Source organism: Corythoichthys intestinalis, chromosome 11 (genome assembly GCF_030265065.1).
Source record: "Corythoichthys intestinalis isolate RoL2023-P3 chromosome 11, ASM3026506v1, whole genome shotgun sequence".
NCBI classification, from domain to species: domain Eukaryota; kingdom Metazoa; phylum Chordata; class Actinopteri; order Syngnathiformes; family Syngnathidae; genus Corythoichthys; species Corythoichthys intestinalis.
In genome coordinates, this window is record NC_080405.1 from 48,736,261 (window position 1) to 48,751,583 (window position 15,323).

The 15,323-nt window shown below is 42.5% G+C and overlaps 1 protein-coding gene across 1 annotated transcript in view; it reads left to right on the forward strand.

Moving 5' to 3' along the window:
- The first annotated feature begins 5,472 nt into the window (after positions 1-5,472).
- The window catches only part of si:dkey-237h12.3 (teneurin-3), a 649,923-nt gene continuing 640,072 nt past the window's right edge, over positions 5,473-15,323 (forward strand). The window contains exons 1-2 of the mRNA XM_057849309.1: positions 5,473-5,510; positions 11,131-11,659. The gene's annotated coding sequence lies outside the window, so the exon portion shown is untranslated. The remainder of the gene's footprint in view (positions 5,511-11,130; positions 11,660-15,323) is intronic.

Sequence of the window (15,323 nt, forward strand, 5' to 3'; positions counted from 1 at the left end):
TTTTAGTAGATGGGTTTTTACTTTACTTTAAATCATATTCACTCATTTCTTTGCTGTTGTCGCACGTGTTCTTTCAAGAGTCTGCCTGGCTTCCAGAACGCGTTACGTATTTTTAGTCTTCCGCTGACGGTTTCATTAACACTTCGGATCAGCTCTGGTCTTTTTTTGCTTGCTGTTGTCAGAGAAGAAGAGGTGACAAGACTGAAAGTCGGCCAATTAGCACGCAGCCATATGTAAGGCAATCTGCGTGCCGACACAATGCTCGACAAAAGAAAAGTCAGGCGGAGTGGAAAGGCGATGCTCATCTAGCACCTTTTATAAATTGTCATAGCACTCTTTCACTGGTGTCTTGTATGCTATGTTTCTTGTCCTTTTTGCTTTCATTCTACTTGATTTTCTGGGGGGAAATTAGTTTGACATACTATACTTATTTTAAATAATTTTAGTTGAATGATAGATTTTATTCACTGGACTTGTTTATTGTTAAATATTTAACATTATTTGACCTGATTACTGCCAGAAATTTTACTCAATTTTCATCAACCCCTTGTTACCTCAAACTCTATTTAGAATAGTGTATGATTTTTATCCCCTTAATTGTATACAATTGTCTATATATTTATTTGTTTTTGTTTTTTTCAGATGTTTGTCCATCTTAGATCCTTAAGAAAAAAAAACAAGTTTTAAAATAGTTTGACTTATGGGTTGTAGTTTTGAATATTTTGCTTTGTTTTTCTTTTAAATTGTTTTTATTATTTTTGCTTTGTTTATTATTAGAGTGATCCCTCACTTATCGCTATTAATGGGGACCAGAACTGACCGTGTCAAGTGAAAAACCGTAGTGGTAGTAGTGTCATCCACCCCGTGTTTATCATACATTTTTTTTTGTCTATATATAATATAAATAAGTGTATATATGTTAGTATGGTTGTTCCGATCATGTTTTTTTGCCCCCAATCCGATCCCGATCATTTTAGTTTGAGTATCTGCCGATCCCGATATTTCCCGATCCGATTGCTTTTTTTTGCTCCTGATTCAATTCCAATCATTCCCGATAATTTTTCCCGATCATATACATTTTGGCAATGCATTAAGAAAAAAATGAATAAAACTAGGACGAATATATACATTCAACATACAGTACAGAAGTACTGTATTTGTTTATTATGACAATAAATCCTCAAGATGGCATTTACATTATTAACATTCTTTCTGTGAGAGGGATCCACGGATAGAAAGACTTGTGACTTTGTATATTGTGACTAAATATTGCCATCTAGTGTATTTGTTGAGCTTTCAGTAAATGATACTGTAGCCATGCCCAAATGCATGATGGGAAGTGGAATCATGACTGTGCGTAGTGCTACCAATTGATATATCTTCTCTGCGTTGGGAAATAATATGAAGTGTTAAGAAAAAGATCATTTGCTACCTTGCTTCCCCACATTGCTTCCCATGATATTTCTAATCCTAGGGAGAGGGATTGTAAGGCTTCAAAGGCTGCCAAAAATTCACTCTAATCATTTTACGCTGCCTTTTATCTCTCTATATAGCTAAAACGGCACCATTATAGATTGAGCGCGATAATGTGTGGGTGGGTCGTGCAGCACATGCATTAATTGCGTTAAATATATTAACGTGATGCATTTTTAAAAAAATAATTGCTGCCGTTATCGGGATAAATTTGATAACCCTACCTTAAGCCTAAACTAAAGACTCTGGATGAGTGTAACATATTATGTTTGTAACGTTAAATACAATTAGAAAACGATTTAATTAGAAAACGATTTAATGAAAAAAAATATATATATATATTAAAAAAAGGCATGGCCGATATTTTTTTTTGCCAATTCCGATACTTTGAAAATGACGTGATCTGACCCGATCGATCGGGACATCTCTATTTGTTAGTTTATATACATAGTGTACATAGATGTAAGTACTTGCCTACCAATCGAAAAATGGAATAACGAACTTTCGGTAACATTAGATAATAACTATTGGTCCAACATCTGTAAAAATACATTTATAATGACAAAGAATAAGAACCTTCAGCTTATACAGTTCAAAATACTGCACAGATGGCATATTACTCAATATAAAATGCACAAAATGGGGTTCTCCCAATCCGATAAATATACAAGCTGCAACGAAGATACTTCAGATACATACTTTCATGCTCTTTGGCAATGTAAACCAATACAAGATTTCTGGGCACAGGTAACGAAGAAACTCTCTTTCCTATTGAACTGCAGGATTCCATTGTCTCCAACTCTTTGTCTGCTTGGCGATCTGAATACAGTGAATATCTCTATCCATCAAACCCGTCCACTACTAGCAAGTCTAACGATAGCCAAAAAAACAATATTGTTGAATTGGAAAAACAAACAAAACATTAGCATTAACCAATGGCTAAATCTAATCATTGAATATATAACATTAGAGAAAATACTGCCAAACAGACAAATAAAATGGACAAATACGAACAACAGTGGGAAACGGTCGCAAGAATGATGAACATAGAATAAGGATTCTCTCTCACCTGCGAAGGAATGCCACAAAAATAATAAAAATGTATACATAATGGATGTATGCGGGGTGTCCAGGGAAGTTGTATGCATCCTTCTGCAGCTGGAAACTGGACATGTTTAAATCCGAACTGTTTTATACACTCCCAACAGCATGTAATAAATAATTTTTCTTCCTTCACAGTTTAGTCGGTCAATGGGCTTATTTTACAAGGATACTCATAGACAATTTGGTTTCCAGCTACTGGGGATCATATGCAACTTTTTTTGGAACACCCTATATATTACTTATCAGACTTGGAACAATTAAGGAACTATGCGTAAATAATACACTTCACTGGTTCTTGGCATACATCTAATGGTGTTTGATAAACCTCTTCTTCTATCAGCTTTACAGGTGGAGTTTGTTGGCGTCCTGCCCTGGGCCGTCCCGCCGCCGGTCCTGGCCCCCGGGATTTTCGGCCGGGGCTTGTCTGGTTGCGTCTGGCTGTGCGGGGGGTCCCGTCGGGCGCGCGCTGGTGTCGTGGGCGGGTGGGGGGGCCGCGCGGGTGCCGGGCCGGGGCCGCGGCCCTTCCCCGGCCGGCCGGGGTGGGGTGGAGTTGGGGTGGGGGCCGGGGGGTGTATGCAGCAGCCATGGTTCCCTCCCAGGTCCGCCCGGCCGGAGCCGCGTCTCCCTGTACCGGGTGCCGGGGAGGTGCCCTCTGGTGCCATACCGCGCGCCCCTCTTGGCCCGGGGGTGGGTTGTGGGGGGTGCGCTTCCCTCCCCTTGGTCTGTTTCCGGCCCTGTCCGCCTCCCTGGGCCGCGGTGGCCGCGGCTGCCCCCCGGCCGGCGGGGTCGTTGGCGGGGCCTCTTGGGGCCCGCGGGGCCTAGGGTGAGGCTTGCTGTCCCTTGTCGGTGGGGTGGACGCCCCCTGGTCGCCGGCGCTTGGTGTGACGCCTGCTCGGGGTGCGGGGTGGGTGCTCGGTGGGTGGGAGGGGAGTGGGCGGTCGCGGAGGCGCCGTGGGTGGTCTGGGGCGGGGATTGATCTGACGCTTCTTCCGCCCTGGGGCCGGTGGTTCTGGTGGACGGGGCCACGCCCGCGGGAGCCTGCCTCTTAACTCACGCACTTCTCACTTCAGCACTGTAAATATTTTTCACCCTGGCACTTACATGCTCATACATTTCTCCGGGGAGAGTTGGGACGGGGCTTTACAGTCCCAGCCCGACTCCCCCCTGTTTTTAATGCACCACGCACCAAGGTTGTGGGATGGTTGGGACCTGTTGGGGGGGGTTAACGGCTGCCTCCTCACCACAGGCCCCACCATCCCTGCACCTTTTTTAAATGCACCACACACATCATACTCCACAGGAGAGCTCCGGCAAAGGGCGGTGGGACGGGCGGCTGGGCAGAAACTCCATGCTGCGGTCCCACTGCCCCAAGCCAAGCTCTCCTATTTTAATGCATACATTGCACTACCCTCCCCTCACACCCCCATCACGGTGCTGGGTGATGGCTGCCAGTCGGGAACCTGGCAGCCACAGTAATAGGTGGGTCCCACACTTTTTCTATATGGCGTGGCTCCCGGGGTGTGGCCTCCCCTCTGCCTCAGCTGCCGGCCGCGGGATTGGGTTGGGGGTCGGGTCTCCGATCTTGCATCGCCCCGTGGCAGTTCCTGGGCGTTCTCCTGCCTCCGCCTTCCCCTCTCTTCTCTGGCTGGGCATCCGCCCTGCGCTCTGTCGCGAGTCGCTGGCTGGGCGCCGGTGTATCAGCGGGGTGTCGCCTGCACCGGCGGGGGACCCTGCCTTGCCTGGGGGTTGGTGGACCGCTGGGGGTCCCGTGGCGTGCCGTGCCGGTTGGGGGGCTGTGGCTCGTGGCCCGGGTGGGCGGGCGGGGGTGGGTGTAGGCGTGGGGTTGGTGATGCGTCTCCTCCTGCCATCCCTGAAGGCCGGTTGATGGGCGCGCGGGTGGCCCGGGGGACCACCCTGGGTCCCGGGGGGGGGGGGGACGATGGCTCCTTTGCTGGGCGGCGGGAGGAGGGATGGGCTGTGCATGGCCCCCCCACCCCACCGCCCGCCCACCCTCCCCGGCCTGGCTGGGTGGGGGCCGTGGCCCTGGGTTGGCGCCCGCGCGGTTTCTCCGCCCGTCTGCGTGGCTGTCGCGCGCCCGGTGGGGCTTGCGTGCTGCTGGATGTGGTAGGGCATGCTCGGGTTGGGGGTTCCGGTGCCGGGATTGGCGATGCGGCGGCGTAGGGTTGGTTGCCAACGGGCTTACACTCATAAGAGATTCACACGATTACTGGGTTCTAGATCACAGAACTGATTTGTGTACACTCTACCCCTTTCAATCACTTAGCTTATAGTCTTATAGACACCCCCACCCCCATTCTCCTCTTTCACTGGCCAATAGGCCCCCACATGGTGTAAACCGGAAATACATCTCGCTGACGATAGCACCAGCATATTAGTAACTAGTTTAGATGTTCAATGTATTTCTTGTTGTTGTTTGTGTATGTTTCTTTTCTTTCTTCTCTTGTATTTCTTTTCTTCTGTCCCCCCATAATCCCTTCCTGTTCGCTGCTTTGTCATAATAAAAAGGTATTTTGAATGATCAAAATGGGAGTATGTCAGACTCTCAATGTGAAACATTAAAACTGTTCAGAATCCGGGCACTTAGACTTCCATTCTCTGTGTCAAACAGCTGAACAGGACAGATTTAAAAAAAAAAAAAAAAAAAAAAAAAAAAGATGTAAGTAAGTGTACAGTAAAATAAGTTTTAGAACTCTTTGTCACGTCTCAGAAGTCTTGTTAATGTTTTGTGTTGGTTCATGTCAGATTCTTTTATTGTGGTCGTGGCGTGCCTCATTTGAGTTAACTTTACTTCCTGCGCTTGCCAATCAGGCTGATCGTGTCCACCTGTGACCCTCTGTATAAATAGCCTGCTTGTAACCTTGCCCATTGTCGGTTTGTCTGCTATCCTGCCACGTCCGACGCCACCTCCTTGTGTAAGCTCCTCTTTGACAATGATTGATGTTTTTTGAACCAATGCCTTTTGTTTTTTGGAATTGATTCTGTTGATTGGTGTCCAGCTGTTGCTGTGATTTTTTTGTTGCTGTATTCCTTTTTTTGAACTTTACTAACCGGAAAATAAAACACTTTTGTTTGAGCACAACTATCAAGCATTTGGGTCCTTGGTGCATCCTCGACACTCTTGCTAACAGAACAACAGAAGATACCTATAACAAGATTAAAAAAATATGTGATGCAAAGAGGGCAAGAAAGTTGGGCCACGAACAGTGGCGCCCCTAGAAATATTTAATAGGGGTTGCCAGTTGGGGCCACTTAATATTTTGGGGTGGCAAGCCATAACAAAAAGCGATAATTCAGGTTGGCCTGGCTGTGCATTTGGGATGAAATGCATAACTGAGGGTGCTACAATCTAATGATGTACTGTCAAGTGGGGTGGCCAACAATTTTGTAGGAGGGGTCATGGCCACCCCCTGGTGGCGCCACTGGCCACGAAGTAGTGAGGGATCCCTGTACAGTGGTACGTTGCCATACAATCATATCAATATATGATCCTTTCGACATCTGACGTAAAATTTGACTGGTCATCGGTCTCAACGTATGATAACAATCTCGAATAAAGACAACTTATCACAATTTCATTGTATTCCCGCAAGACAGAGGCATGGCGGAATTTCTTGTAAGAGAAATTAACATGGGTCTGAAGAAGGTTAGGTGGTGAAAAAAGAAAGTTGATGATTACTATTGAAACTATGATGGATATATTAGAAAAAATGTTAGCGTGGTATCCGTGTCAGTGAACTGGCTCAAAAATACGGCCGGAATATATCTATGATCTCAACAGTGCTCCTCCATTTGCAAGGTTTTACAGTGGGGCAAATAAGTATTTAGTCAACCACTAATTGTGCAAGTTCTCCCACTTGAAAATATTAGAGAGGCCTGTAATTGTCAACATGGGTACACCTCAACCATGAGAGACAGAATGTGGGGAAAAAAAACTGAAAAAAATCACATTGTTTAATTTTTAAAGAATTTATTTGCAAATCAAGGTGAAAAATAAGTATTTGGTTAATATTAAAAGTTCATCTCAATACTTTGTTAGGTACCCTTTGTTGGCAATAACGGATACCAAACGTTTTCTGTAACTCTTCACAAGCTTTTCACACACTGTTGCTGGTATTTGGGCCCATTCCTCCATGCAAATCTCCTCTAGAGCAGTGATGTTTTGGGGCTGTCGTTAGGCAACACGGACTTTCAACTCCCTCCACAGATTTTCTATGGGGTTGAGATCTGGAGACTGGCTAGGCCACTCCAGGACCTTGAAATGCTTCTTACGAAGCCACTCCCTTGTTGCCCTGGCTGTATGTTTGGGATCATTGCCATGCTTAAAGACCCAGCCATGTCTCATCTTCAATGCCCTTGCTGATGGAGGGAGATTTTCACTCCATCTCTGGAGACATGGCCCCATTTATTCTTTCCATTACACAAATCAGTCGTCCTGGTCCCTATGCAGAAAAACAGCCCCAATGCATGATGTTTCCACCCCCATGCTTCACAGTGGGTATGGTGTTCTTCGGATGCAATTCAGTATTCTTTCTCCTCAAAACACGAGAACCTGTGTTTCTACCAAAAAGTTCTATTTTGGTTTCATCTGACCATAACACATTCTCCCAGTTCTCTTCTGGATCATCCAAATGCTCTCTAGCGAACCGCAAACGGGCCTGGACGTGTACTGGCATCAGCAGGGGGACACGTCTGGCAGTGCAGGATTTGAGCCCCTGGCGGCGCATTGTGTTACTGATAGTAGCCTTTGTAACTGTGGTCCCAGCTCTCTGCAGGTCATTCACTAGGTCCCCCTGTGAGGTTCTGGGATTTTTGCTCATCGTTCTTATCATTTTGACGCCACGGGGTGAGATCTTGCATGGAGTCCCAGATCGAGGAAGATTATCAGTGGTCTTGTATGTCTTCCATTTTCTAATAATTTCTCCCACAGTTTATTTCTTTACATCAAGTGTTTTACCTATTGCAGATTCAGTCTTCCCAGACTGGTGCAGGTCTACAATTTTGTCTCTGGTGTCCTTCGACAGCTATTTGGTCTTGGCAATAGTTGAATTTGGTGTGTGACTGATCTGTGGACAGGTGTCTTTTATACCAATAATGAGTTAAACCAGGTGCCATTGAAACAGGTGACGAGTGGAACCTCGTTAGAACTCGTTAGAAGAAGTTAGACCTCTTTGACAGCCAGAAATCTTGCTTGTTTGTAGGTGACCAAATACTCTAATTTGGAAATAAATTCTTTATAAATCATACAATGTGATTTTCTGTTTTCTTTTTTCCACATTCTCTCTCATGGTTGAGGCTTACCCATGTTGACAATTACACACCTCTAATCTTTTCAAGATAGAGAACTTGCACATTTGGTGGTTGACTAAATACTTATTTGCCCAACTGTATCATACAGTTAATTTATTTTCCACTTAAAATATAGCCATTAATATATAAACCCCTGGAAACAAAAGTGAGTACACCCCATGAAAAAACGCACATCCCTAAATGTCCAAATTGAGTACTGCTTGTCATTTTCCCTCCAATATGTCATGTGACTCGTTACAGGAGTGCTGTCAGCATTGCTGCAGAGATTGAAGAGGTGCGGGGTCAGCCTGTTAGTGCTCAAACCATATGCCGCACTCTACATCAAATTGGTGTGCATGGCTGTCAACCCAGGAGGAAGCCTCCTCTGAAGACTGTTCAAAAGAAAGCCCGTCCGTCTCATCAGACCATAGGACATGGTTCCAGTAATCCATGTGCTTTGTTGACATGTCTTCAGCAAACTGTTTGCGGGCTTTCTTGTGTACCGTCTTCAGAAAAGGCTTCCTCCTGGGTTAACAGCCATGCACACCAATTTGATGTAGAGTGCGGCCTATGGTCTGAGCACTAACAGGCTGACCCCCCACCTTTTCAATCTCTGCAGCAGGGGTGGGCAAACTATTCCACAAAGGGCCGCAGTGGGTGCGGGTTTTTGTTCATACCCATCATGAGGACAGTCTTTCACCAATCTGGTTTCTTACAAGTGTAATCATTTGATTGCAGTCAGGTGCGTCTTGTTTACACTGAAACCTCATTGGTTAAACTGTCTGTGCTGAATCAGTTGGAACAAAGACCAGGACCCACTACGGCCCTCAAGGACCGGTTTGCCCACCCCTGCTCTGCAGCAATGCGGACAGCGGTCCTGTAACAAGTCACATGACATTTTGGAGGGAAAATGACAAGCAGTACTCAATTTGGACATTTAGGGATGTGCGGTTTTTCATAAGGGTGTACTCACTTTTGGTGCCAGGCGTTTAGATATTAATGGCTATATTTTGAGGGGGAAACAAATAAACTTTATTATATAAGCTGCTCACAGACTACTTTTAATTGTGTCAAAGTTTTATTTTGTCAATGTTGTCCCATGAAAAGATATACTTAACATCTGCGGAAATGCGAGGGGTGTACTCACTTTTTTGATACTGTATATATATATATATATATATATATATACACCTGATTAGTCACTTAATTTACTTGTATTTCACTCATTTTTTTTCAATGTTCATTTTTTATTTTTTTAATTCATACTTTCGTTCATTCCCTGCTATAGACCTGTGGTTCAAATGGGTTGGCCGTGCACTAGTAATAAACTCATTAGTGGAAGGGTACAGTGCCTTGCAAAAGTATTCGGCCCCCTTGAATCTTGCATCCTTTTGCCACATTTCAGGCTTTAAACATAAAGATATAAAATTTTAATTTTTTGTCAAGAATCAACAAGTGGGACACAATCGTGAAGTGGAACAAAATTTATTGGATAATTTAAACTTTTTTAACAAATAAAAAACTGAAAAGTGGGGCGTGCAATATCATTCGGCCCCCTTGCGTTAATACTTTGTAGCGCCACCTTTTGCTCCAATTACAGCTGCAAGTCGCTTGGGGTATGTTTCTATCAGTTTTGCACATCAAGAGACTGACATTCTTGCCCATTCTTCCTTGCAAAACAGCTCGAGCTCAGTGAGGTTGGATTGAGAGTGTTTGTGAACAGCAGTCTTCAGCTCTTTCCACAGATTCTCGATTGGATTCAGGTCTGGACTTTGACTTGGCCATTCTAACACCTGGATACGTTTATTTTTTAACCATTCCATTGTAGATTTGGATTTATGTTTTGGATCATTGTCCTGTTGGAAGATAAATCTCCGTCCCAGTCTCAGGTCTTGTGCAGATATCAACAGGTTTTCTTCCAGAATGTTCCTGTATTTGGCTGCATCCATCTTCCCGTCAATTTTAACCATCTTCCCTGTCCCTGCTGAAGAAAAGCAGGCCCAAACCATGATGCTGCCACCACCATGTTTGACAGTGGGGATGGTGTGTTCAGGGTGATGAGCTGTGTTGCTTTTACGCCAAACATATCGTTTTGCATTGTGGCCAAAAATTTCCATTGTGGTTTCATCTGACCAGAGCACCTTCTTCCACATGTTTGGTGTGTCTCCCAGGTGGCTTGTGGCAAACTTTAAACGAGTCTTTATGGATATCTTTGAGAAATGGCTTTCTTCTTGCCACTCTTCCATAAAGGCCAGATTTGTGCAGTGTACGACTGATTGTTGTCCTATGGACAGACTCTCCCACCTCAGCTGTAGATCTCTGCAGTTCATCCAGAGTGATCATGGGCCTCTTGGCTGCATCTCTGATCAGTTTTCTCCTTGTTTGAGAAGAAAGTTTGGAAGTACGGCCGGGTCTTGGTAGATTTGCAGTGGTCTGATGCTCCTTCCATTTCAATATGATGGCTTGCACAGTGCTCCTTGAGATGTTTAAAGCTTGGGAAATCTTTTTGTATCCAAATCCGGCTTTAAACTTCTCCACAACAGTATCTCGGACCTGCCTGGTGTGTTCCTTGGTTTTCATAATGCTCTCTGCACTTTAAACAGAACCCTGAGACTATCACAGAGCAGGTGCATTTATACGGAGACTTGATTACACACAGTTGGATTCTATTTATCATCATCGGTCATTTAGGACAAAATTGGATCATTCAGAGATCCTCACTGAATTTCTGGAGTGAGTTTGCTGCACTGAAAGTAAAGGGGCCGAATAATATTGCACGCCCCACTTTTCAGTTTTTTATTTGTTAAAAAAGTTTAAATTATCCAATAAATGTTGTTCCACTTCACGATTGTGTCCCACTTGTTGTTGATTCTTGACAAAAAAATTAAATTTCATATCTTTATGTTTGAAGCCTGAAATGTGGCGAAAGGTTGCAAGATTCAAGGGGGCCGAATAATTTTGCAAGGCACTGTACATGTTGGCCAGAGGAAGAACACATTTTAATTTTTAACTCATCGGGTGCCACTGAAGGCAATGGACGTCCAATCCATCTGAAGTGGGAGGGTGGCAGCGAATGAACGATGTTCATTCGCTGCCACCCTCCCAGTTCAAATGGATTGGACGTCTACAAGGTTTTTGTTGTTTTTTCATATTTAACTTGTCCCTCCACATGACTCAACTTGTTTTTTTTTTTTTTCCATTCAACAATGTTTTCATGAACCCGTGAACTGATGATCTCTTTTCCAGGATGCGGAGCCACTTGTTAGTCAATTCAACACAGCTGTTAGCACGCTGAGCACCTGCAGGAGATCGCACCGCCATCATCATCATCGTCGTCACCACCATCATCATCAACAGCATAAGACCCTCCCCTCCTCTTCATCATCCATCTCTCTTTCACCTCTCCCCGCTCTGCCCACTCCGCCCGCTGATTGGCTGAGCAGCGGCGAGCGGCGGGATGCGCACTTCATCAGCTGGCGAGTGCACGTCGGCTCCCGGAGCAAGCAGCTGAGCCAGACGGACCCTCTCCCGCTCCATCCTTTTCCCGGACCCCTACCGCCAGGATAATCGGCCAGCGTGACGAGTAGCTTTTCGCCTGTGAGCGGAAGATACCGTTGAAGGTTTGAGTGTCAGGAGGAACGGAGATCTCCACGCCTGCGCTGGCTTACCTTTCAGGACCTTGGCCATGATGCTCCGCGGGTGAAGTCGCGTGGATGCTGCCGCCGCCTCTGCCGGGAGCGCTCTAAGTTTGGAAGTTGACGCGCGTGCACGCCAGGTCAGCAGTGTTTAATCTTTTTCACCATGGTGATAATCATAATGAATGCAATGCAGTATATGCATTAGGTGTTGTGGGTTCATACTAAAATCAACCAGTAAATCGAAAGTATTTGGTTGAGAAGTTAAAGTTCATCAACAGTGACGTCACCATCCTTCAAAATAATAGTGCTTGAAATGGTTTGTTTGGAAGTTTAATTGTATATTGGGTTGTTTATACATTTTTTATTTTTATTGTATTTTAGTTTGTGTAATTTTTTTCTGTTTACTTTCAACTTTACAATATTGAATTCTGTCTCTATGTACCAATTTGTGTTAATTAGTGGATTAATTTTCCACTTTTTAATGATAAATATCTTCATAAGTTTCTTAAATTTTTGATCAATCCATTTTTTAATTGAAATAATGCTTTGTATGAATATTTTGGGAATTTTTGGGAAACATTTCTTACATATTTTTTCTTTATTTTTTTTATTATTTATATATTTAGTACAGCAATTTTTAACTTTAGGTCTTTTTGTGATTAAGGCCTTACACACTGTAAATTTGACTGGACATAATATTCATAATAGCTATAAGTAATACAGTGTTTAGTAATTTTATATATATATATATATATATATATATATATATATATATATATATATTTCACTTTTTATACCTGCTAGTATACCTTTTTTAAATGTACATAAGATAGTGTATTATGTGTAATTTCCTCCCTCTATTTGCATTTTTAATCATTTAATTTACATTTTTTGACTGTAATTTTATTGATTTTTGTGCATATTATACACATATTCATTAATATGAACCTCTTTTTCATAACTAGTTCTATTTATTATTAAAAAAAAAATTATGATTCCAAAAGACTTTGTCTAAATTTTTAAACACACAAGCTCTTAATTAATGTTTTTTATGTTAACAGCTGTTTTTCTATTATTCTGACTATTTTCCCTTTTCATAATTCTAAAAAAAAATCCTCTATTATTATTTTTAATTGTTGTCATTATGATTACATTAAACGCTCGACATCACTGGGTTGTCAGTCAACTGCTTGACAAGGTTTAATTTCTTTTCTAATAATGATGAATCTCCTCCATTATGTATTTCTTGAGGCTTTTAGTTGCAGCGTGTGTGTGTGTACTGTATGTGTGTGCTCGCACACACAGAAAGATTCCCCGTGAGTCACGGCTGTATTATTTTGCATCACGTCCCTCGGTCTGCTTTTATTTGCTGCTACGATGCACCCTGGACCTCCGCCAAGGCCGAACAATCCTGTCGATACACACCTCCTGCCAATGCCTGGCTTTTGTTGGCACTGTTTTTCCACCCAGAAAGGGCTGAAAATGTCCTCGCCTAACACACCATGTCTTAACCCCGTAGGAGGTGATCATAAAACAACAAGAATAATTGTATTTTTAATCGCCTGGAGCAATGATTCTCAAGCTGTGTTAGGGGCTTAGTCGGCACTAAATCAAATGTTCATAATTTTAGTGAGGCTTTAACTTGTGTTTAACTTTTTAGGTAAAATACAGTTGAATTATCATTTAATGCGCAAATTATGATAGTTTTTTTCCCCTGATTTAACTCATTGGCTGTTATTGACAACGCTAAACGTCTAATCCATTTTGACAGTCAAAATGAATTGGACGTCCTGTGCCGTCAATGGCACCGAAGGATGAGCGTTCATGGTCCGTCTTCCCAGTTTACGTAAATGAAGCGAACAACTATCACCGTGATTGGCAAGTAATGAGTTAAATACTTTGAGAAAACATCCACTTTAGTGTGTTACTGAGCGCTGTGACCTGCGTGTATATCTAATTTTATTCATTTTGATTTAAATTATTTAGCTTTTAACATTGCATTATTATGGATTTATAATTTTATGAAAATCATGTAATGTAATCGCTATTAATAATCTAGAAAATAACGTTAATCGTGGCAAATTAAGGGTTAAAGGTCTTCGTTGTCAATTTTTGAATAGCCACCCACTGTAGCGACCACTGTCCTGTAAAGGCTTAATTATAGTTAAATGTTGCAAAATCTGAAAAATTATTTCGTTATTTCTTTTTGATTGAACATCTCGTGTTGGTGTGTGTGCGTGTGTGTGTTGCAATGTGACTTTTGTGATTCACTCCAACCATAAACAAAAAAAGTCACGTTAATTTAATTTTGATTTTTAAATCTAAAGCGATAAAATAAAAAATCAAGTTCCAGTTAACAACAGGTGGCAGTGAAGCTCACTTCGACGTGTGTCATTTTAAAAACGATGAAACTTCCAACCTATTTGAACGGTTCAAATGGATTAAACCTTGATCTCCAACATTGGTAGCGAGTGAGTTAAAAAAGTTAGTTTAAAAAGTTCAAGATGAGCTACAACTCCTCGGCTCCCTCTATTGGCTTATTCGGAATCTACAGGCAACAATAAGTCTGCAACTAATAATTGTAATGAATCGGCTCTGAGACATATAATAGAAATAGGGCTCTGAGGATCGATGTGTATGCATACGTAGAATATAGCAAACAAATTTCAGAAACGATTTTAGGTCCGCGACTAAATAGGCCCTCAGTCAAAAAAAATCAAAATCAAAATCTAACTCCAAGGATCGATGCATATCCATCCTTTGGTATGCCTATCGAATTTCATTCTGATCAGTCCTCGAATAACAGAAGCCTAGCAATTTTAGTTAGCGTCTTCCTCAAGAAGAACAACACAGTTAGCATGAGCTTGAGACCTCTGTCCAGGCAGTCTTAAAACATGGTTTAAATAAGAAACAACATGGCTGACATGGTTAATTCACCCTCATTGATGACTATAGAAGTCAAATATCTAAGCTCACACGGGTATTTTTTACTTTTAAAACTCTCATTGACAGTGAATTAACGTCTTTACTGATAGCTTTGCAGTCATTAAATTTACTTTCTTAATGTTCTCTACTTGTTATTCACTCACTCCACTTTTGGGGAACAAAGAAGAGCAAATGGCTGAAAAAAAAAAAAGATTTTTGAAGAAAACCATAGACTTCACGATCAGCTGACGGGAAACGGGGTGCGGGGCCGCTCCGTAGGGGGCCTATTTTCAAAAATATAAAATTGAAATATTTTCGAAACCAAAGCTGCTAGGGACCTACAGCCAAAACAGGATCCTCCCCTTAGGCATATATGAGCAGAGGCATTAAAGAAAAATTCGAACTCATTCCCTAATGAAATCCCGATTATTTATTTTAAATAAGTATAACAAAAACTTAAAATGGCAGTAAATTCAGTTGGCCGAAAATGACCTGATTATTTCAATGTAAAGTTACGCTACTGTGTATGGATGAAAAATCCAACATGGCAGCCATCACAAATCAAAAGCTTTTCAAGTTGAAATCCCTGAATTTTTTTATGGATATGAACGTAAAACAGTCTAGATACTTGGTTAAAATTGAAAAAAGGGCAGTTATTATTCATTTAACGTAAATATTTCCAAGTATGACGCTAGTCTGTATTTCAATGTGGCGGCTGCCGTAGTAAAACAAATAGCTTTGTCAATGTCGTACCGCACGCAGGCTATTTTTAGACCGTGACGTCGCATCGTAAAGCGGAAGTAAAGCCAAAGTGGGATATTATAGACCCGCCCTCGCATAGACACAACGTAATTTGTGCTCCTTTTCTCCGGTAAT